This window comes from Dreissena polymorpha, chromosome 2 (assembly GCF_020536995.1).
Source record: "Dreissena polymorpha isolate Duluth1 chromosome 2, UMN_Dpol_1.0, whole genome shotgun sequence".
Taxonomy (NCBI): Eukaryota; Metazoa; Mollusca; class Bivalvia; order Myida; family Dreissenidae; genus Dreissena; species Dreissena polymorpha.
Window position 1 is genome coordinate 102,396,810 of NC_068356.1, and position 26,490 is coordinate 102,423,299.

Below are 26,490 nucleotides of genomic sequence, written 5' to 3' on the forward strand. Positions count from 1 at the left end.
TTTTAATTCGTCCACATGGCTACCTTACTCGTTGTCTCGAACGAGTTACTTACTAAGTCATGGAATTGACATAAATAAATACATGCACATTTTTCATTAGTGGCATTGTAGAATACCCTATGAATTTGCAAGTCATTCCTGAAAGAAGGTTTTTTAAAGTCCCAATAAAGGTGAAATTGTCAAAACTTGAATAAAGAATTAAAATCTATATCTATTAATATCATTTTAGGTTTAAACTAATAATATGCATCAGGTTGTTAATTGTGTGGACACCTTTAAAAATATAAAGTCTGTCTTCAAAATACAATTGTTTAACATTACTTGATTTGTTTATATACTAATGTAATGATCTTCATATGTCATATGCTTTTCATGTTAAACTCTATTACTTATCGTTATAAGATGGCCAGGCTGTTTTGAGGGCCGTTTTTTGTGACGCATTGTAATTTGAAATACATGTATATAATTTATTTGTCTGTTTTTAATTCTAAAAGTTCTAACCAACTACTTGTTAAGTTTGTATAATCATATATGCTAGTGCTGTTATAATTATCCATGATTTCTTAATGTGAGTATGCCTTTCACACACATACTGTATATTAACCTGCGTGTTGTGCTATTAGTTCAACCCGTAATACTTTTCCGACAAATTATAATAAAAAGTGATGTTATTAGTTTTAATCGATAAAAAATCGGAAGAATTCTTACAGCTTATGTAATGTTATATAAATGTGTTTTAATACATAACTTAACGAAATGTTTTACACATTTTAACTTATTGTGTATGTTATACTATTTTAATTCCCATTACTTGCAACTTAACCGGTGTCCAATTTAACGCGTAAAATATTGGTAAATGCATATTAATATGTAAAAACCTCTCTAGAACTGAACATAAATATGCATATTTATCTTATTGTCACGACCGGTCGTGCTCATCAAAAGGTATACTACCGCAATCATTAAATGCAGATATTGGTTACGCGTATTATTTCTTGTAGGAAAAGCTTATGATCTTAACTTTCAGGTTATGCGCAATAGACATTAAAGCACCCATGAAATTTCATTTCACTAATATCACCTGTCGTATATTTAAATTCCAAATAACCGCTAGATTTATTTACATTTTACTCTGACTCTTATGAGATGGCTGCATTAATGTAATTTGTTTGGGTGTATATTTCTTTGTTTACAGAAATCATGCATTTGATTCCCCATTGAAGTGCGGAAAGCGGCAACGAAAATCTAAACGGCCCGATATAAGTAAACTGCATGCAGTCGCAAGGGGTTATTTGCCAACACGCAACCACCACAAAATAGATGAATCGAAGATTCTGCCGCCATCCACTCGTCTTGGCATAACATTGCAGGACAATAGGATAGTGTGAATTTTATTCTGTCAACCTAAACAGAGACATTGAAGCTCACTTAATTAGGTTAAGTCAGTGTTCGACAAACTATGTTTGACACTGTAATACACAATTTTATTGAGTACAATGTTTTAGTTCATTCATCCTTGCATGGTTTATACAAAAAGTGCATTACTTTACAAACACTTCAAGAATGTGTCTTTTAAAGTAATAGACATACAAGTTTTAACTACAAAATTTCAACATGTTTTGTACAAATCAAATTCAAAAATGTTAAACTTTACCTCAAATCATAGACTTTTTCCACGTAGTGAAACTCTATTGTTAATCAAATCAAATCTGTGTTTCAAATATTTTCTAAAATTAATTAAATATATAGAGAAATGAATAAGCTTTTATTAAAATATTTAAGAGTGGATAACATAAATTTTAAAATTATGTCATTTAACATTAAAGTATGTTTGACATGGTAATAATTATGTACATTGTAAACATGACAAGATAAGGGATATCATATACATGGTTTTATGTTTTTGGTATCTACAACAAACCTTAAATGTTGACGCCAAAAATGTTTTTACAAGCTTAAACAAATACTACAAATATTACAAATATGTGCCTTACTAAATATCGTTTGTAGCCAGTTCTTGTCCTATCTTAGTTGTCACATATTTGGCACTCATATAATTATTATTGTTCACAACAATTTCAACTGAACAGTCTAAATGTAAACAGCTATCTAATGGTTGCTCGGTGGCTTTTCATCTTCATGATTGTTGCAGTCCACCTAAAACAATAAATGATCCACTCCAGACTCAACATTGTATCTGTCTGCATTACTATGGGGAACAGTTACAGATAAATTCACACAACTCTCCAGCTTCTCTTCAATCTCTGCAGTTTCAAACCCGAAAACACATCGGTCGGTCGTGACATTCTGAAATAAAGTATCATAATTATAGCAATTGAGATGTGTTAGTGTTCCGACGTGCTGGGATTGAGCCTATCAACTGACACACTTTTCCTCCGTGGTTAATTTACACATGCCATGGGCATAGCAGTTAATCAAAGCAGGATAAATCGTTCCAATAAAGTTTAAAGTTAATGATACTCAGAAAGTTTACAATTACTCGGTCAACTGCTATATCCAATTCAAGACATATCAAACAGTAGCCCTAAGTCTATTGAATTAACTTATCAACTGAGACTATACTTACCATATTCTATATCGAACTTCAGTCAGATGTTAGGGCACTGAAGTCTGAAACAAAAAAAATACAGTAATGAGTGAATTATGAAATGAAAACTTTTGTATGTTAAACATACATCGTGTACAAATAAAAGAGATACTAGCTCTAAATGTTGAAAAGGAATTATTCCAACAACGACAAATAACTAACTATGTGTGCATTTGAAGAGCGCATTTTTAAACAAGGGAAGTATCACGATTGGGGAAGTATCTCTTAATCTAAACCATAGGTTGCACACAACTTACTTCACCTAATATCAAATATAATAATTAATTATACTTATAATCACACAAAAGTAAACAAAAATGGTTAAAAAAGACTAATAATATGACAACAATAATATTTTACAATTAACACTGCTGAACTGGTCTTAAAGCTTTCTTTTTCAAACAGTTATAAAATCGTGTACATATGTTATATTAAAACAAATCAACTGGTTCTAATATCTTATAAATATTATTGCTGAATCGGTCGTTCAACAAAAGCATGCGTTCTACATCAGATTTTGTAAGAACCTTGATCATGTGTAACCTTAAATGCCTAGTTTAAATAACCTTTTTCAGTGTAGGGTAAAGACATTTTTTATGCGTTTAGACAGTGGTCTGAGGGACGAAAAGTAACAGACCCATTTCATTTAACAATATAAAATCAAGAAATTCTGTAAATGATTACCATATCAGCAGAATCCAATACATTCTTTAAACGTGCTATACATGTACTTAAATTCATTAGTCTCGGCTATTATCCGGTGGCTTATTCATGCATAATCCGGTGCCAGCAATCGACATATAAAATACTTGTTTTTCTACAAACTAAACCGTCACTCATCATGGCAATGATTTCACAAGAATTATGCGGCCTTTTTCATCAGGAAACTAGCTCAGAAGTTTGAAATTCATTGTTTATATGGACCAATATCTACATTTTACTTTCGTTTCCACAGGTTTTGTGCCTTATCTTTAGGGCAATGTAGGTTCCCACTGCAAATTGACTTTTTTTGTTACTGAGCACGAGTATACAATTTATTAAATGAATGTCTTAGTTGTTCCGTAGAATATTGGTTTTGTGAAAAATGTTAACTTAAAAAAGAGAATATTGAAAAAAAGGAACATACTTACCTCAAAACAGTCACTATTTAATGATATGATCCGGTGCCGTTTCAGGTATTAGCTGGAAACGCACAAATGTTTCCAGTACTATCCGTATTGGTTAGGCACCGTGATACTTAAAAATGTTAAAATGATGGTCAAAACCTAAAGTTATCAAAACAAAATATATAAAACTATGTAGAGGAGATGCAAAAAATAATTTCCAACTCGTATACTATTGATATTAAGATTCATTAATATAAATAAAACACGTTCTACTCATTTCAATGCAAACTCGTGTCACCCATTTTGATTTGAAATGCTAGCTTAAGTTTGATATGGAACTTTACTGACATTTTGTTTTCTTATTAAATTTGTTGATATCCTACTTAACAAATTGAATTGTACCATTCGGTGGCGTCTTTAGCGTAAATGCACATTTCTCATTGGTGCCATTGTAGAATACCATATAAATTTGCAAGTCATTACTAAAAGTTCCAAAAAAAGGCGAAATTGTCAAAACTAGAATAAAAAATTAAAATCTATATTTATTAAAATTTTTATAGGTTTAAACTTATAAATAATATGCATCAGGTTGTTAATTGTGTAGACACCTTTAAAAATGTAAAGTCTGTCTTCTAAATAAAATTGTTTAACATTACTTGATTTGTTTATATACTAATGTAAAGATCTTCATATATCATATGCTTTTCATGTAAAACTCCACTACTAATCGGTAAACGATTGCCTGACTGTTTTGAGGGCCGTCTATGAAGTTTTTTGTGACGCATTTTATTTTGAAATAATGTATATAATTAATTTTACTGTTTTTAATATTACATTCACGTGTTAAGTTCTAACCAACTACTAAGTCAGTTTGTGTATAAACACATATGCTAGTGTTGTTATAATTATCCATGATTTCTTAATGTGAGTATGCTGTCCACACACATACTGTTTACTAACCTGCGTGTGTTGGATATAAGTTCAACTCGTTATACTTTCCTGATAAATTATAATATAAAAGTGTTGTTATTAGTTTAAATCGATAAAAAAATGAAAGATTTCGAAATGCCTATGTGCATTTCTTATTATGTTAATGTGTTTTAGTGAATAACTTTACGAAATGTAATAAACACTTTAACACATTTAAACATGCGTTTATGTAATACTATTCTTATTCTCATTACGTGAAACTTAACCTATGTGTAGTTTAGCGCGTAAAATATTGGTAAAGGCATATCAATATAAGAAAACCTCTCTAGAACTGAAAATTGCAATGCATATTGTTTTCTTTTTGTCACGATCGGAGTGTCACGTTAATCCAAATTAATACTTGTTTTTTGTTTATCCTACACAAGCCTTAAGCTCTATTATTATCAACACACGTCAGTAAGAACGTAATATCCAGCGTGTCACATCTGCGTGTAAATAGCCAGAAGCCATCATCTTTTCAATGTAAAGGACACCACATAAAGCCGTAAATTTATGTTATTGTTGCGTGTGAGTTTTTTTAACAAAAATAAGCAAAACGAAAAAAACAGATTTGATAAATCTCCTCTTTGGTATGATTTTATTTTAAAATAAACAAATGCTTGCACTTAATCACATTTATAATTAGGTATTCGCCTGTACGTTGATTTTCATATCAATACTTTTGATAATAATGTAGTACTAATAACTTTCTTGTGACAGTTTTCGACATGTAGATATTGATGAGCAATCTCCACGCAGAGTCTTCGTTTCATGCTCTTACATACAACCTCTGCCGTCACAAGAAATTCCTACCAGATTTGGTAAGATTTTATTATTTTGTTTAAGTATTATGTTTAATAAAGTTGTTTCATTTTTCTTTCGTATTTTGAAAATAGTGGATAAGTTTAGTGTACAAATAAAAATAACAACGGATAAAAAAGTATTGTACCACGTGGCTCGGCTATCATCACGTGGTTGGTTATGAAGGCAGAAATTTTATCCAGCTATGCTTGTTCCAGTCAAATATCTGCGCGGATGTTTATGGATGAGAAGATAGGTAGCAACAAACCTGATCATGTCATGCTCATACTCAGTTTGAGCACAAATTAAATTGTTTATACTGACACTTTTTAAATTTATCCTCCGCTGAACAAGAAATTGAGATTTGAGCGGGGAGATTGATCTCAAGCTCCGATTGTGTTTACATTTGTGTTAATCGTTATGTTGGGGCAGGTCTTGTACTGTAGACTGACTCTTGGAAGTTTGACATTACCATACGCAAGAGGTGAAAGCGACTCATGTGCATAAGCATTTTACTTCAACGATAGTATGCATTTCAGGTTTGTTTAAGGTAATTTATTTTTATTAGCTGTTTATAAAGAAGTTCATTAAATGCCATTTATATAGATTTATTTTAATAACTTAATTTTATTTTCTAACATGTTTATTTTTATTTTCTTTAAATGTTATAATCTCAAATTTGGAGGTCTTGGAACTCTTATGGCTTCTTTTTTTAAGTACAGTATACAGAGATAGACGTAATTAACTCCAAAAAGTCATTTAGTGCAAGTGATGGGCCGTCTCTGGATTCGTGAGGAACTAGACGATAGCTTGTCTTGCTCAGTTACATTGAAAGAGTGCGGCTCTCCAGAGGTCGCTTTAACGTACTTTGGTGTTAACGAGTGCTGTATGTGGCGGAATTGCTGATTTGTTATCCTAGCAAAAAGCTGCTATAATCTTCCGACAAAGACCGAAGATACCCGGTAATCGATTTGAAACTTACGACAGTTCACTTCCTGTGCAATATTCACCGATCAATATTTAACACAAATAAAGCCGATGTATAACGAACGATAACACGCTCTGCCGACGCTATTGAAAATCCAAAAGAATTGGTATATTCGATTGTAATCGAACCTCACGATGTAATGCCGGTAGTTGTCGACGATATATCATATTTCCCTAACGATTTTTAACAAAACATTTATTGAATATGCGAGTGGGAGTAGAAGGACCTAGGAAAGTAATAGTGTTTTGTTGATGTCTTTGGATAAAGTTGGTGTTCATAAATACAATTTGGCATAATAATACAGACAGAGACTATATTTGTCAATACTTTCATTAGTTTGAATTTATAAGATATTGGAAGTATTTATTAAACTTACATACAGTGGTTTTCAAATCGAAAGTAGAAACAGGTTCAAATACAACATCATAATGGCTTCTAGAAGACTTCAGGATTCAAACCGAGACAATGGAGGCAACTTTGTTGGAGAAAGTGTTGTGACACAATCATGCGAGCCCTGTATGAAAACCAACGTATCAAAAACTGCTTTTTTTTCTGCGAGGATTGTGATGAATACCTGTGCGATACGTGCAAAAAATCCGCACACCGTCTATAAACCAGGTCAGCACAACATTGTCAATGTACAGGACAATACTTCAGCGCCCATAATACTCGACATGTAAGGAATGGACAAGTGTCATGAGCATGCACGAGAAATAGAGTTTTTCTGCCAGGATTATTCTAAGCTTTGCTGCCTTTCATGCGTTCTCATTCACCGGAAATGTGACCAATTGGATGAAATAGCCAAAGTATCCAGACAAACACGACCCGACCTACAAGCATTAAACAATCGTTGATTAAACTGCAATCCGAGGCTGACGCTATTATAGCGGATTGTAAGCAGTCGGAGACTGGCTTAAATGAGTCCATTGCAAAGATTTCATCATAGGTGGATACGATGAAAGATCGTTTCATAAAACTGTTTGAAGAAGCAAAGCAGAAATTAATAAGTGAGGCAAAACATTTTAAAACTGCAGAAGTCAAACGGATTGAGAATAAACGTGACGCCTCGTTCAAAGTTAAGGAAGATCTAAATAAAGTATTATCGATGTTTTGCGACGTTTTAGACCGCGGAACGCCCAGTCAACAGTATATTTATTCAGAACAACTAAAGGAGAAACGGAAAACTTTCGAATCAACTATCGATGCCCAAAGAAAGAGTAAATGTTCATCAACAATGACTGTGTCTTTTTCGAAACAGGTTACTTCACTCCTTGAGATGGGAAGCAATTCAATACAACTGAATTATAATGGCAACAAGACAGGTATATTATTTCACAGTTACTTTACATTCGGTCTAATTTAAATAACGGTATTTGTCTATGCAGTCCAGGTAATAAGGAGCGGTATGAAGTTTAAAAGTGTTATTCCGATTTAACTAATTGGATATTGGAATAATCGAACAGTTATTTTTAAAAAAATCTTTTAATTTAGTATGTATGTAAATTTTTCAGAGTTGCGCGGTACAGTACGGTAAAAATAGACATAAGTAACGCTCGATTGGTCATTGTCGGCTCGGGTACTATACTTACATGTACCCCGGGTACTCTTAAGTATACTTGCATGTACCCCGGGTACGATAAATATACTTAACTGTACCCGAGTTGTATTCCCGCCCAAAATCCGATGTCGTAAAACGCGCTACCGATTACCGTACAACGATATTGTTTATCTTAAACAAATTTCGCTTTAAAAAACCTGCATCAACATGCTTTTTGAGTATGAGTTTCGATAAAATAGAGGCAATTTAACAGAAAATTGACATAAATATGAACATACTTAATTAAAAACAATAGCCGACAACGACCGATTTAGCGTAAAAATTTCCGGGTACGTATTAGTATATTTACCGTACCCGGGGTACATGTTAGTATACTTAAGAGTACCCGGGGTACATGTAAGTAGTACCCTAGCCGACAATGACCAATCAAGCATAAGTTACTAGCAGTTTTTGAGATGATAATACTTACTTACGTCCCTATTAAATGGATATACTGAGAATTTAAAATATTTCATTTATCAAATGTTTAGTAAATTTCAAACTTTGGAAAATTAAAACGGAATGAACAAAGAAACACACAAATGTTGTAAGCGATACCACGCGAACGCGAACGGAAGCTGCGCTACCAACAAAAATATACCCCGGTTAATAGGGAACATGAACTGAGTTGGATCATGATGGTGCTGCTGCTGATGATGACGATGAAGTATATAAAGTATATTTATATACTTTTAAGCATACCTACCTGTTTTTGGCTAATTTAGTTAAAAAAGTGAACACAAAGAACATATTTGTTTTACATTATCATATGTTCACAGCATACATATTATTTACTACCACAAGAATATAATTGGCAACTTTTTGATGACATTATTTCATGTAAGCAACTTTTGATTCTTTAGAAACTAGTGTACGATTCTGAGTTTCTTATCTCAACATAGTTGATTGAACGATTTATTAATTCGTACTCTGGCGGTATAGGTATTAATTGCAACGCTTTGTTGTTGTTGATGATGATGATGGCGCTGACATTGACGACGACGACGATGATGATGATGATGAAGGCAACGACGACGAGGACGACGATGGTGGTGGTGATGATGATGATGATGATGATTATGATGATGATGATGGTGATGATGATGATGATGATGATGATGATGATGATGATGATGATGATGATGATGATGATGATGATGATGATGATGATGATGATGATGATAATGATGGCGGCGGCGGCGGTGACAAGGACGACGGCGACGATGATGATGAGGGCAACGACGACGAGGACGACGATGGTGATGATGATGATGATGATGATGATGATGATGATGATGATGATGATGATGATGATGATGATGATGATGATGATGATGATGATGATGATGATGATGATGATGATGATGATGATGACGACGATGTCGATGATGATGTTATGATGATGATGATGATGATGATGATGATGATGATGATGATGATGATGATGATGATGATGATGATGATGATGATGATGATGATGATGATGATGATGATGATGATTAATTATGCGTTTTTTACGCTTCCCATCGATTATTTTGGTATATTTTTAAAAGAGCATTTAAAATACCCACTATCCCTGATTTGCCCAGGGCGAAAGAATTTTCTTAAAACTCGTATATAAACTAATCCCAAAACGAAATAAATTTATCTTGACATAATAATTATGTAAGATCATGTAAAGATAAGAGTTTCATTTGTAAAGCTGTTTCTTGGCACTTAACAAATACAAATATATGTGAACAAGTTCCGTTAAATGGACTCATTTTTATAAAATAATATATTATTAATTTCTTATATTACCAACAAAAAAATAAAACATTATTACTTATTAATATATTTATTGTTTGTTATTATTATGGCAGAGGAAACCAGTCCCATTACCTTATCATCCCAACCAATGCTAGTCACACTAGAGCTGATCGTATCCGTGGATCTTACACCAGAATGGAGATGATGAGAAGGATCGTTACCTCAGTGGACTGAACTTCCTGCCGGACGGGAGACTGGTAGCCGTGGATAACAACAACTGGAAATGTATCATACTGAATGAACGACTAGAGAGACTTGGAACACCGTACAAGTTCACGGGTAGCCCATGTTGCGTAGTATGTGTGTCTCATGATGCACTGTGTGTAACGTTTATTGGAGCAGTGTACCTCCTGTCTGTGAGTACAGACAATGTCATCAGACTGTCGAGGGAGATCAGATCATCATCCAAGTTCAACTCTTATGCTGCATATCTCCGTCTAACATGGTCGTGAGTACGTTCGATGATCCCCGACCTGCTCGAATGCTATCAGTCGACGGCGTGGAGAATGACTTTGATAATTTGACGTTTCCTGTGACGACATACACAATAGATGAGAGCATGTGCACGTATGTCCAGTCTAAGAACACGTTAGTACTGGCTGACAGGAACGCTCACACAGTGTACATGTTCGACACCGTGAAGGGAGCGTATACAGCGGTCACTAATGAGAACATACAGGAACCTCGATGTTGCTGTGTAGGGCCTGGTGACACGGTGCTGGTGTGTAGTATGAATAAGAAATCCATCGTGCACCTGAGTGTTGATGATGGGGACATTGTCGGTACATACCCAGTGGATATGACGTTGCCGTACAGCATATGTGTGTCTAATGAAGGCACTAGGCTGGCGGTGTCAAACTGCGCTGGAGGCTTAAAGCAACTTCAGTTGTATAAAATATCACCAACAATGAGTTAGATGACTAAAAAGATGTAAAAGTTTTCCTTGTGATCAGGCTTTCAGCACAATTATTAAATATTGACGTTCGTGTATTGGTGTTGTTAACGGAATACTATTCAAATTATTTAAAATTGAATAGTGTTGTTACAAGGTTTAATCATTGAAAAACCCGAATGATTTTGCATTTGTTAAAATTTAAAATTTGTCTTTATACTTAACTTCAAGAAATGCTATATTGTATAGTTGGATACATTAAAATATATTGTGTTTGTAATACTATTTAAATTTGCATTTCATTCAACTTAACCGGTGTGTATGGTTGTTATGCGCATTTAATATTTATAAATGTATAATTATTTTTTAAAACCTCTTTATAACTGAACATTACCATGCAAATATTTTTTAGTGCCATGAAAGAAATTTTCGTTCATTCAAAATAATTCTTTTTTGTGTGTGTTTAGCGTTCATTCGCAACAAGTTCTGCAATTATCAACAAAAGTCGACTAGAACACTAGAATTCCCAGCGTGTCACATCTGCCTGTAAATTCTTAATTAGTAGCCTTGTATCGTTGTAATGTAAAGGATACCATATAAAGCCGTTAATTTGCGTTGTTGTTGTTTGTTTTCAAATAAATAAGCAAAACGATTATATCAAAATTGTTATAGCAATATTCTTAATCTTAGCTTTGTAATTGCTTAAGTTTAAAGTAAGCCGATACTGGCATTTTGAAACATTTTGTGTTTTCACGAATTTCAATGACCGAGACAACACTTGTTTTAATTTAAAATCGTCTATTATTTAATCTCCGATCAGACACAAATCTAATTAACGTGCGGATAATGATTGAACGAGAATTCATTTAAGGTATTCAACCCATCATACTCAATATTTAGACTGTAACACATTATTATATTTTCTTGCATGGCATTCTTATTAATATTCATTCGCAAAATGTTACGATAATTAACTTTTCGTTTTTTTTTATATTGCATGTTAATAACCATACTCCCTTTGTTGCTACACGCTGGAAAAATTAAAACTGATTATAAACATACACTTCTGAGTGGTAAATAAGACGTACATAATACATATATTGACCAATTTTCTATTCAGTCAATTAATAAAGGAATTCTATGTACAAATATTGCTTATCATCTTTTAATTTGACGTAAATTTTCCTGTTGTTGATAGTCAATGATCAATTCTTATTTTGCAGCATAGTGGTAACAAATTGTAAAACATTTTTTGTGATTCATAATATTTCAAGTCTTGGAGGTATTTTACATTACAAATACAGGAAAAAAATCATCAAGTTTATAAAAAATTGCTGTTTTATCTTGAAACAAACTCTCATCATGTAAAAATTCAGTCACAAGGCTACAACTCCCCACCTTGTTCTCGATGCATCGACTCTCTACGGTTTATTCAACTGTTTTACTAATTGATTAATGAAATATTTCGTGATTTATACGAATACCACCAACTGAATTCAATTGTAATGTTCTGGTATTGTGTGTAATTGTACTTAAATAATATACTGTACCTAATACTAAAAGTCTTAATATCACCAGCTGAATGTTAATGTTCCGCGGTTTTGAATTTGTATTTGTTTGTTTGTTTATTTTAATTGTCTGTGTAATTGTATTAATTTAACACAGGACGTTGGGAAAATTGTTAAGTGTCAATTTACTTTTTCTTCCTACTGGATACGAAACTGAGTAATTGTATTTATGTTATGTAAGATATCTAATGTATGCACTTATATTATATATTTGTGCATAATATATGCTAACACAAACAGCGTAAAGACCAATGCAATTTTTTTGATAACCAATTGTCCCATTTACGTCTGGTTGTTTAATTTGGCGCCATATTTACTTCATGCGAAGTTCGTGAGCCATTTATTTTCAATCGTTTTATTATAATTTAATCATCATTATACACATAGCATACGTAAGATAATTATTTTGGATGTTTGTTTATTTTCCATTATTGCTAACAGCTGAATAGCTGATTGCCAATCGGTTGCATACATACTTTGTAAAAATTTGATTATTGCCTGTCTTCATTTTTAGCTCGACTATTATATATGAAATATACATAGTAGAGCTATCCTACTCAACCCGGCGTCGGCGTTTCCGTGCCGTTTCCGTTTCCGTGCAAATGTTAAAGTTTTCGTACTACCCCAATTATTTTCATTGTCTCTTGACATATTTCTTTCATATTTTGCATACTTGTTTCCCAACATGACCCCAACATATAAACAAGAGCAGACAATTATATCAAGCATTTTGTCATAATTATGGCCCCCTTTTCCACTTAGAATATGCAACAATTGTTAAAGTTTGCGTACTACCCCAAATATTTTCAATGTCCCTTGACATATTGCTTTCATATTTTGCATACTCGTTAATCATCATAACCCCAACCTATAAACAAGAGCATACAACTGTATCAAGCATTTTGACAGAATTATTGCCCCTTTTATACTTAGAATATGCATATTATTGATAAATCTATGTTAAACTTTGCGTACTACCCCAAATATTTCCTATATCGTTTGACATATTGCTTTTATATTTTGCATACTTGTTAATCATCATGACCCCAACCTATAAACAAGAGCAGACAACTCTTTCAAGCATTTTGTCATAATTATGGCGCCTTTTCCACTTAGAATATGCAGCAAATGTTAAAGTTTGCGTACTGCCCAAAATATTTTCAATGTCCCTTGACATATTGCTTTCATATTTTGCATACTTGTTGACCATCATGACCCCAACCTATAAACAAGAGCATACAACTGTATCAAGCATTTTGACAGAATTATTGCCCCTTTTATACTTAGAATATGCATATTATTGATAAATCTATGTTAAACTTTGCGTACTACCCCAAATATTTCCTATATCCTTTGACATATTGATTTTATATTTTGCATACTTGTTTACCAACATAACCCCAACCTATAAACAAGAGCAGACCACTGTATCAAGCATTTTGACATAATAATGGCCCCTTTTACACTTAGATAATTGAACATTTCGCTTAAATTGCCATAACTTCTTTATTTATGATCACATTTTATTATTACTTTGCTAAAACAACACTTACCTGAATACCACAATGGATTCCACTCAAACAATACCCCACGCCCCTACCCAGAATCCCTCCCCCTCCCCACCCTCCAACCCCCCCCCAACCTCCATCCCGAATATTTTTTTAAACATCTTATAAATTACCACACCCCACATTATACCCCCTCTCAACCCCCTACCCCCAAACCCCCCCCCCAATTTTTTTAACATCATCTAATAAATTACCCCACCCCACATTATATCCCCCTCTCACCCCCCTACCCCCCCAACCTCCCCTCCCCCCAATTTTTTTTAACATCATCTAAGAAATTACCCCAGCCCACATTATACCCCCCTCTCACCCCCCCTACCCCCCAAAAAATATATATAATATATACAAAAACAAAAATATAACCTCACAAATGCGTAAATAAACTGTGTAAGGTAAATAACCAGTATTAATGTTATTTTTTGTATCACGGGTGCAAACATTTGGTATATGGTCATATTATTGACGGCAATATGTTAATAATTGGTATGTTATCTCAAAGAAACTGTTGCACCGATACGATTTCTTAGGCTGTTTTGAAAAATACTATTCATAAGAATTATCATTACTAAAGACAAAAACAAAATAATGGACCAAAATGTATGGAAGGGAAAGACCGCCAATATTATTTATCACCAGAAATGTTGCACGTGTTGAGTATGCAGCTGATATGTTCCATGTTGCAATTTTAGATTATACATACATGCCAAAGAATATCCGTTCAAATAAACAAGGTTAGATATGTTATGCTTCATTTTTTAAATTTTGAACGTGGAGACATTTCAAATGTTCGTCTTGTGCATTGTTCAACTAAAACTGTTTAATGAATTAATTATTCAAAATGTTAAAATATACATTTACTTGTATTTTTAAATCGCATACACAACGCACAAAACTTTGTCAAAACTCTAACGCTTCTTTACAAAGGTAAATGCTTAAGTATACACGTTTAAGTATAAGTGCAACAGTAACTTTAACGAACTCCCATTTTTCACTGTGAGCATGTAAACACGTCTAGATTGGTAAACGCGTATCTTTACATCTCGCAATGTTTATTAAGCCTCACAAATGCTTGAATTAACCCTTTTAGGTAAATAACAAGTGTTCATGTTATTTTTGTATCACGGGTGCAAAAATTTGGTAAATGGCAATATCATTGACGGCAATATGTTAATAATTGGTATGTTTATCACAAAGAAACTGTTACACGGACATTTTTAATGAGAGTTTAAACAAATAAGTATGTTTTCAGTAAGGTGCAACCGCACGTTTATTATATCAAGTCTCCACACTGTTCCGACATTTGCACTTTACTTAACAAATACTTATTTGTTTAAAAAGATCATGATGCCTATAGAAAACTCTTACACATGAGCGGGCTCTCCACTTTATCCCATTCAAAAAGGTGAACTATTTAAAAAGAGATCCTTAAAAATGTTAACTGGGTCGCGCTTTATTCTCCCAACACAGATCCGAAAAAGTCACGTGGTTTAGGTACCGTGACCGATACGATTTCATAGGCTGTATTGAAAAAGACTGTTCCTTAGAATAATCATTACTAGAGACAAAAACAAAATAATCGACCAATATGCACCTCAACCAATCATATTGGGTTACTTTTTTAGTATCATTTGTGGGTTTTGTTTAGAAAAAAGGTAACACCCAATATTAACGAAAATGACGAATGGATCATCTCAATAGAGCATTTTTTACTGCAAGATATTTTTCTAATTGACAAAAAGAAGGTTTGAGATGATTAAAAAATTGCCATACACCGAATTCCAAACAAAGCTTGACGTGTTATTTTTCCATTCATTCCAGCACCACAGGTATTCGCTAGAAAACTTCAATATAAGAAAATCCATCAACTCGATCCATCAACTATGATTTCGATCTCGTTCATGGTTTTCGTTTTGCGATCAAGCATATTTAAACACGCGAAACCGCTCTATAAGTCATCCTAAATTAAATTATTCCAAAAATACAATTTTAATGATTCAACTTCATTTATTTTGATAATGAAAAAATATATGTACCATGATTATTTATGAAAATTCATGTAATCATTTATGGTTCGTAACATGAAGTACATATTGAAATATATGTTCTTATTATATTCTTTAAAATACAGAACACGGTATTATGTTTATTATTTAAACCGTTGAAACGCATAGCCTGTAATTAAGTTACAATCCCCTCTTGATCCTCGAGAAATTGTGGTAATTGGTGATGTTGAACAAGTAATTGTAGGGCAATGACTGGTTTTCTGTTTGCTTGAAGATAGAAATGAATGTTGCATTGAAGACATTACGCCGACAGGTATTGAGAAAGTTTTTAGGTCGAAATTAAGTTGGTGACCAACCAATCAGACTAAGACCTGTCATTGATATTAATTATTGAACCAGACATCAGCGACTAATCGGTGTCTCGCAGGTAAATAACTGAACCCCGACAAACAACAGCGCACCATCTTGTTTTATCACCCAATAGCTATTAAAGTAGAAAACACAATTTATTATTTAAAATCAGTGTTGATATGAACGAAGAATTACAAGCAATTTTTAAGAACTAAATGACAGGGACACAATTATGTAAGCGGCGTTAGACAGTTGAAAGCAGCATAAAACTACTGTTTTCATAATATCATTATTATGGTTTCAATGTTACCCATGACCAAACCAAAAACCTCCATTGTCGCCTATTTCTCTTATCCAAGTAACAACGGTTTTGTGGTGTATAGCGTTGAATGTCGTATGCGAATTAATACTAAATACCCACCTAGGTATTCGTCCTTGGCTCGATATTCGCTATTGATCGAATGTACAATCTCAACAGGCTAAAATTCTGGTATAACTATGCTAACCAAGTACTAAGTATTTCATTATTAATATCAGCTAAATACTCAGTCTTTTAAACATCTTGCGCGGAGAAAACATTTAATATCGTATTAGATGCGAATATTTTTTCTTTGCTATTTTTTGTTGTTGAAACCCACGGTTAGGCGTATAGATTCTTGTTATCAAATCAGAAACATAACATATATATATATATATATATATATATATATATATATATATATATATATATATATATATATATATATATATATATATATATATATAAACATAAGGCTGTGTCCATTATTATGAAAATTAACGTAGAATAACCCACACTTGATGTCCTTCTTTTCATTTACAAGAAAGCCTCATATCATGTTAACATGTTTCTTAGTCTGTATGTATAGATCATTAAAGAGAACTATATGTTTGCGTTTTACTAGTTAAATTAATTATTGAAAAATAAAACTTCCTTCGAAAGAAAACAGTTTCATGTCGTGTTTTTACTTTTAAATGACGTAAACAGCGGTGTTACACATACGATATTAAAATCAATGTAATGCATACAATATCATCAACAGAAGCATATTGTGGAGATGAATGTCCAAACGCATAATCCATGCACTTTTCATCAATTCTGGATTTAATTCTTCAATGTGTATATTGCGTGGTGTTATTGTACATGATAATACACACGTTATCATGTAAATTCCCTGAAAGTTGATTTTCTTATCACAACTTTTGAGAGTTCTCTATTATTTATAATCGTATTGTGATAGCGTTTTACAAGTTGACATTGATAAGGGGACAGTTTGAAAAAAAAAACTCAAGATATCTCGCTCATAATCAGTTAAGCATGCATTTAATTGTTTATAATCTCCAATTTTCTGACTAAGGCCTCACATGAACAAGGAGTGGATATTTTCGCTCGGAGATATATCTCAAGTCCCGACTAAAGAAGTTTCAAATCACAATACGTATATGCGTAGTGCATAAGGTGACAGCGAATCATGTGCTTGTGCATTTTCGTTAAAACAAAGTATACGTTTAAAATTAGATTAAGGACAGTGTTTTTTATTAGCTGTTTCTATACCAATTAATTCAGTGACAGTTGTATAGATATACATGCATGTACATCAATTAATTTGTTTATCTTCTAAAGTGTTCAATCTTATATCATTTAAATTTTATCATCTCAATTTTGAATATCTAAGAACTTCCATGTCTGCATTTTAAGAAGTTCAGTTTCCAAATCTAATATTAAATTACTCCAAAACATCATGTAATCCAAGAACCGGACCGTCCTCGTCATCGTCAGGATCTAGACGATATCTGATTTTGCTCAGTTACATTAAACGAGTATGACAATTCGTTGGACGTCCTTATCTCGTTTACGTGCTTTGTATTTGGCAGTACTGCAACCTGAATATCATAACTGATAGCTAGATTTATCTCACAAAATTCAACGATCAATACTTAACCCAAATAAGTTACTGAAAGCCGATATATAACGAACGAGAACACGCTATGTGGACGCTTATGACAATCCAAAAGATATGGTATAACCGTATGTAATCGAATCTCCCCGATAAAATGCCGGAGGTTGTCGACGAAGCGTCATATTTCCCTAACGACTTTAAACGAAACAGATATTTTCTTTGCGATTGGGCATAGACGGAACTAGGACAGTAATAGTGTTTTAGTGTATTATTTGGATATAAGTTGGTGTTTATATATATAATTCGGCATAGTAAAAGAGACAGAAAATATATTTGTCGATAATTTCATTTTTTATGTAAAATATATTGGAGGTATACATTAAACGCAAAAACATTGATTTTCAAATCGAAAGTAGAAACCTGTTTAAATACAATTTCAAAATGGCTTCTAGAAGGCTGCATAATTCGAACAGAGCCAATGCAGGCGATTTTATAGGAGAAATTGCTGTGACACAATCATGCGAGCCCTGTAAGAATACCAACTTATCAAAAACCGCTACGGTTTTCTGCAAGGATTGTGATGAATACCTGTGCGATACGTGCAAAAATCCGCACACAGTCTATAAACCAGGTCAGCATATCATTGTCAATGTACAGAACAATATATCTGCGCCCGGTATAATCGACATGAAAGGAATGGACAAGTGCCATGAGCATGCGCGAGAAATAGAGATTTTCTGTCAGGACCATTCTAAGCTTTGCTGCCTTTCATGCGTTCTCATTCACCGGAAATGTGACCGATTGGATAAAATAGCCAAAATATCCAGGCAAACACGACCCGATTTGCAATCATTAAAACAATCAATGATAAAATTGCAATCCGAGGCTGACGCTATTATAGCAGAGTTTACGCAGTCGGAGACTGGCTTAAATGAATCCATTGCAAAGATATCATCAGAAGTGAATACAATGAAAGATCGTATCATACAACTGTTTGAAGAAGCAAAGCAGAAATTAATAAGTGAGGCAAAGCAATTTAAAACTGCAGAAGTCAAACGAATTTGGAATAAACGTGACGCCTCGCTCAAAGTTAAGGAAGAACTAAATAAGGTATTGTCGATGTGTTGTGTCGTTTTAGAACGCGGAACGCCCAGTCAACAGTATATTTATTCCGAATTAATGAAGGAGAAACAAAATACTATCGAATCAACAATAGATGACCAAAGAAAGATTACATGTACATCAACAATGACAGTGTCTTTTCCGAATCAGGTTACTTCCCTTCTTCAGATGGGAAGCAATTCTATAAAACTGAATTATGATGGCAACAAGACAGGTATTTTATTTATCAGTTACTTTACATGGTCTAATTTAAATAACGGTATTTGTCGATGAAGTACAGAGAATGAGAAGCGGTATGAAGTTCAAAATTGTTATAACGATTTAACTAATTGGATACTGTTACAATCGAACAGTTATTTCAAAAATAAAATCATACAATGTAGTCTTTATGTAAATTTTTCAGAGTTGCGCGGTAAAGTACGGTAAAATAAACAGACGTAACTAGCAGTATTTGAGATCATAACACTTATTTAAATCCATATAAAATAAATATAAATAAAATAAAATAAATATACATTTTGTTCACATATATAGAGTAATTTTCAAACTCTAGAAAAAATAAAAAGGAATGAACAAAGAAACACACAATTGTTGTAAGCGATTGATTAGACGAGAACGCGAACGTTAGCTGCGCGAACAAAAATATAAAAAAATATACGGAGCATGAACTGAATTTGATCATGATCGTGATGATGATGATGATGATGATGGTGCTAATGATGATGATGATTATGATGATGATGATGATGATGATGATGATGATGATGATGATGATGATGAAAGTATTTGTGTTTTTTGTATGCATTAGTCGTTTTTATGTTTTCTTTTATGTTTTAAAAACTACTATAGATTTGTGCTGTGTGGGTTCAGTAGAATATAATTCCATACATATTTTAATGTTGTCATATATCAGTCTTCAGAGGCTGCAAGCAGTGGAGCTATATTTGTTATGTAGAGGAAACATATGCATTATGCACGATCTTTCTTACACCTAGTTTGTTAGACAATTTTCTGTAGATACATTGTAAACTTAAAATTTTAATATATTTAATTAATCTATCCCTTATGTGTTTTAATAGATTTCCGATACTTATGACACTAGTACACTACCATTATGTGTGAATTATAAAATTCACACATCACAGTTCAGCATTCATGTTTGAGTTTTCTCTCTGCAAAGGTACATTTAATTGAAACCTTTAGATGCGCATTTAGTTTCCAATTAATATTTAAATAAGTTTGAGGTTGGTCTAGCACTCAAACTGGTTTAATCCCACAATGCTTTTCACTTTATGTTTATAATTGTTGTTCTATCATGAACAAAGTTGAAAAGAACAATAATGACTATCCCAACAGAGTTTCTGGACAATAATAGTTTGCTATGTCGATTTCCTTAAATGTTCTTATATCTACTGAAATTGTTTGTGTGTTTCTATATTTTGATCAAGTGTTTCTTTTATTTTAGATGTTGAAAGTGTGTTAGATATGTGTGCTATGAAATTGATGGGCACAGAACTTATTGTTGAGCGATTAGGTAGCAGTGATGCAAATGAAAAACCATTTAACAGCCTTTTAAAATCATCTACGGATTCCATGTTTGATGGCACACAAACTGAGATCTGGTTGAAGACATCCCACCTGGAGTGGATGAAGAAATGTTAGAAATGTGTTTCTCATCAAAGAGATTGGGATCGTGCACGGTAGAAGACATTGACATAGATGAAGTTGACAATAACGCTGTTATAAAGTTTTTGAGACCACAAGGTATTTTTTTTGTAGATGTTTGGTTTGTAAAATAATATTTAAAGTATTAAAGCTCATCTGAGGATCAAATAAAAATAATAGTTTTTTTCTGTAAATGCACAGGGGAAACAAACTCAGCTGAAATGTTTCTGGGATCAATATTTAAATATTTTAGCTTACCTGAGCATGAATTGGTTGGTGAGCTTTTGTTTAAATAAATCATTATAGAAAAATGTGGTCGCCATTGAATGTTGTTTTTTTTCTCCAAAATAACACTAAGGTTTCTTTTGTGACGCTATACTAGATTCTTTCAAATATTTTGACCTCCAATAAGGGGAGAAATTTTCCTCATATCGCACTATTGACTAGTTTAAAATCTCGTTCGTTTAAAAATGATTGGTCGTGTCATTTGGTGACATTTCCAAATTTTGTAAAATAATAATTTGTTTTGTTGAAAAGCATGGCTGGAAGATAGCAAGGCAGTTTTTCTTATACAGCTATATAAAAACTAATTGTGAAGTGTAAAACCGCTGGATGGATTTCTAAATAAATTAACAGAATTTTCCATGGCCGACCCTTCACCAAATTAAAAGAATAATTTTATGTTCTTTAAAAACATGGCTACAATCATTGTGATGTGCTGTACGTGCTTAATTTAAATCATATACAACATGCTAAATAGCCTTCCTATGCATCTTTTTGATGTTATAAAGACAAGTGTCAATGATACATGGCCTTCTTGGCTCTCTTGTTATTAAATCACACTGCTTAAATTCTTAATATTAACATGTTCATTTCAGACGTGAAAACTGTGCTCGATAATATTCCAATTACAATAAAGAAAAGGGAGGTTTCTGTGCAAATCTATGTTCCAAAAAAGTTGTGTACAGTCATTGTTTGTGGACCAGAGGGGTTAATGAAAGAGGAAAATGATGATACATTTGAGATGTATTTTGAAAATGAAAAGAAGTCAGGCGGTTCCGATCTTCAAGAATTAAGCTTTCGACCATCAGAAAAAGCATTTTATATAACATATAAGGAAGAATATGGTAATATAATAAAACTTTTTTAATGAAAGCAAAAGTACAATTTTTTAGCAGTAACATCCAAACAAAACATTTTTTGTCTTTCCCATTGATTGCTGTATGTATGAGGTCCACTATTCATTTAAATGACTATTCTTAAGCCCCTTGGCAGATTGGTTGAAACCTGATTGGAATTCGGTGTCTGTACTTCATATTTGTTTAAATCATGCCGGTCTGCTTATGGAGTCATAATAGCTCAAAAATATTTAAAAAAAGAAGACAACTTAACAGTGGATCTAAAATGTCATTTTAGCTCACTTGAGGACGAGTGATCCTGTACATGGAAAGTTCAAATTATGCCCCTGATGTCAATTTATTAATTGATGAAGATGAAAGATGACATCAATAGGTCAATTTCAGGGGTTGCAATCTAAGCCTCTACCAGACGCTCTATTGCTGTCATGAATTAGATGGTGGCTCAGTTTCTTGTGGAAGCCTTACATAAAATGTTGCTTGTTTGCCCCGATGTTGTTCAATGCCAAAGAAGAATCAGTGTTATATTCATTAGCTGTTAGATATTTAATTTTTGTTACTGCTTTGTAGAAAGAGATGACCACTGTATTATGAAGAATAAAGTTAAAGTGAAACTATTCAAACCAAGTAGGTCTACAAAGGTATCCTCTGAACCGATGAATGAAGGATCTTGCACACAATATAAACGTAATAAAGAAGATCAACATGTAGAACCAGAATCCCAGCCATTAAAGACTGTAAAAATACGAGGAGTCCGCAGGGTGTCCAGTCGAGACTCAGTTCAGTGGTATTTCGAGAGCAAGAAGAAGGCTGATGGTGGTGAGATTGAAAGTTGGTTTACAGATGAGGAAGATGACGATGTTATGTATATTAAGTTCAAAGATGAATCAGGTGTGAAGCTTTACTAATTAATCACTGTAACTCTAAAAAAGGGGGGATTGGAATTCCCTGAGTCTTTGATTTCATAACATTTTGTGTCCTTTGAATATTTCCTATACCGCTTGAAGGATTTTCATAAAACTGGTCTTAAATGTCAAGGTCATGGAGTTAATGTGCAGAAGTCATTAGTCAGTTATGCCATCTCCAAAGTCTATGTCACGCTAGGTTACGTGTTCACCCTCCTTTCTGGTATGTACCATAAATTCTTTGCCATAGAAGGATTTCCATGAAATATTACTCAAAGGTTAAAGTTTTTGAGACTGTGTGAACATCGCATAGGCTTTCATGCGAGCTCTAGGTTAAATTCATATTTGAAGGCTACAATGTTCAGAGTCTTAGATTTTTTTTTTCAATATTTGTGTCCACACTATCGGGTGCACATATTGAAGTATTTTAGCTCACCTGAGCACATGGTGCTAATTGGGAGCTTTAAGGATACCATGATGTGCGTCATCCATCAGTGCGTGCATGAGGTACATGCTTTAACTTTTTCTTTGGACTACTTATCCCTAACCCCTTGTCAGATTTGAACGTAACTTTACTGGTATAGTTCTTGGGTACACTCTTTCAATTTTTTTTATAATTCTTTCCGTCCATTGTATATGAAGATCATTAGAAGTAACGCTTTTTTAAAAATGAAAACTTCACAAATCTTCTCTAAAATCACTACCAGGGCTCTAATATCTGCTGTGTAACATTATCTAGTGGTCCTCTACTTAATTTGTTCAAGCCATGCATCTGGGGCAAGAAATGACCATGCCCCAGGGGTCACATGATTTATATAAACTAATATTGCAAAATGATTTAAAAAAATTCTCGAAACAAACAAGATCAAGGGGTATGATCTTTGTCATGTAACATTGTATAGTTATTCTACCAAGTTTTTCAAGTCATTCCCCTATGTTTACAACTGTTTCAGCATTTGACCTATCTTGTTTCCAATAAATAAATTATACAGACACAGTTCAAGAGTATAATTAAACATCATTTTTACCATGAAGAGGTTAAGACTGCACTCAAGTGTATTAAATATAACATTGTTAATGTTAATTATAGAATATATGAATTTTACAACACTTATTTCAGCACACACATTGTTGACAGTATTGTAGGTGACAAAAATGACAATTATATGACAATACAAAATAACTCTTTATTTGCAGATTGCTAAATACTCCTTCCAAACAAGATCTGTATATGTTGAAATACCGACTTTTCCTTACTTATGTAAAAATGCATCACCATTTAGGACAGCCAATGTGTTAAAGTTTAGAAATGGAATCCTGACACAAATATTTAGTTCTTACATTCTGTAGTTCAGCCTTGTATTGGGATAGAAAAAAACTTATTTATCCATAAAAAGATGTTTTTGTTTTGCTATTTGCATTTGTAATTTGAATTTAAACTGAATACCTTGCAGACACAATCATACCAAATAATTTCCAGTCGTTACATAAAAAAATGACGTATCAATACATTGTGTGCATCAAGTTTTAAAGATTGTTTATAGCCTCCGAACTGTTTTCATAAATATTTTTTAGCTCTGCTGTTTTCGCAGAAACCCGAGGTATTGTCATAGCCAACTTCTCCGCCGTCCGCGTCGTGCTAAAACCTTAAAATTGGCTCTAAAATCAAAGTGCTTCCACCTACAACATTGAAACTTCATATGTAGCTGCACCTTGATGAGTTCTACACGCCACACCCATTTTTGAGTCACTAAGTCGAAGGTCAAGGTCACTGTGACCTCTAATATTATTCTGACAAGCTTTCATTTATTCAAAACTGCACCCGCAGCCGAGCGTTGGCACCCGCTATGCGGTGCTCTTGTTAGTACACCACATACAATTTAAGTCAATAGTAAAAGAGACAAAAAGGCCACTATCAGTATGTTGTTAGCCTTTCTTATAAAAACACATAGCTACATGCACCATTTACAAGAAATATAACAGTTTGGTTATATATTAAACACTGTTACAATCGATAAGATGAATATCATTCATTTTAACACTTTAACACATAGTTGAGAATCTCTCTGACTCTGTATATGAGAATATTGCATAAAATTACCTCAAATGATTGCATTTGTGCAAAAGGCATGTGCAGGGAGGAGGGCATGCCTACAGGAGCTTACCGGTTTAAAGTGAGGTTAGTTGGAACTTACTTCCAAGATAGCCTCGTTTTTGGTGTTTTTCATGAAAGAGTACATCCAATTTCTGTCACGTCACATTAGTATACAACAGATTTGTGGATGGTTTTCCTTCAATAACTTTTTTATCCCGATGTCTAAAAAAAGTAAAAAAAATGGAGGAAAGCACAAACACTGTAGAGCCAAAAGGGCGTTATCATTTAAAAGAAATATAAATAAAAAGTGGCTTAATGGCTAAAATTTGATACTCCTTTACGAAAATCACGAAAACGAATCCAATTTGGAAGTAAGTAACTAACCTCACTTTCGGGTACCCGGTAAGCTCCAGTATGCGCATGCCCTACTCATGTGGCAGTCATAAACCGCAGTCAATTTATTATTTGAAGGTTGATAGTATCATGGCTGGGTATTTAGCCATTATTTCTATTGAATGTTACTGGTTTATTAAAACATTGCATGTATTTTAAGGACAATTTTATCCATTTTTGTCTTACTTTTGCAAGGATTTATTTTATATATCCCATGGAAAGAAAATTAAAATCTTTGCACCAGTAAATGAAACTCTTTTAAATCTCGGTAAATCTTGAAGTGGGTTGTCCATTTTCCTCTACAAGCTAATTGTCTTCCATGCAAGATGTGACATGTATTTGTACGCTTCACAATCTATTGTTTTTGCTCTTTAACAGTTGCACAAGCTGTGGCAAAGAGGCAACATAAGCTGGACGGCCAAGAGCTGGTTGTGTCACTGTACACTCCTCCAGTTCCGCCACCCAGCTACCCGAACAAGCTGCTTATCAAAGGACTGAACCCCAAGATAACATTCGACGTCCTTGATCTGTACTTGGAGGCTAGAATGGGAATTACACTGGTAGAAGGTTCCATGACCTATCATGCTGAGCAGAATGAAGTCGTTTTGGTTACAGTTAATGGGGACATAGGTAATGCCGTTTAGTAAAAGACCTCCCCATGAGGAGACCCTCCCCACTACTAATCATTGTATGGCAAGTTCATGTTACAGTGTAATTCTGGTAGAAGCATACATATATTAATTATTTAGTCCAATAATTGTTTTCCTTCAGGCCCTTCATTTTAGGATCATATTAATCATAAACATACATGTTTGAACATGCACGATTAGGTTGTAACCTGACGTTGCCAAAAAAACTTTGATAAAATAGGGCCCATGGTTTTATTTTCACAGTTTGATGCCTTTTTAACCTAGCCAACTGTTTCAAAAGTTTTCCAGAGTTTCAGATATGACTGAATAGTAAAGTAAAAATTTTAGTGTATTCTATTAGTTTGA

At 33.4% G+C, this 26,490-nt stretch overlaps 2 protein-coding genes and 1 long non-coding RNA gene across 7 annotated transcripts in view; all 3 read left to right on the forward strand.

Moving 5' to 3' along the window:
• Window positions 1–26,490, forward strand: part of LOC127868310 (uncharacterized) — a 525,576-nt gene that overhangs the window by 184,389 nt on the left and 314,697 nt on the right. The window lies entirely within an intron of this gene.
• Window positions 1–26,490, forward strand: part of LOC127868308 (uncharacterized) — a 501,779-nt gene that overhangs the window by 165,477 nt on the left and 309,812 nt on the right. The gene's annotated exons all lie outside the window — the stretch shown is intronic.
• LOC127868315 (uncharacterized) lies at window positions 19,245–22,033 on the forward strand. The gene is made up of 3 exons (XR_008044073.1): window positions 19,245–19,515; window positions 20,767–21,065; window positions 21,845–22,033. It is a non-coding gene; the product is annotated as an uncharacterized LOC127868315 (long non-coding RNA).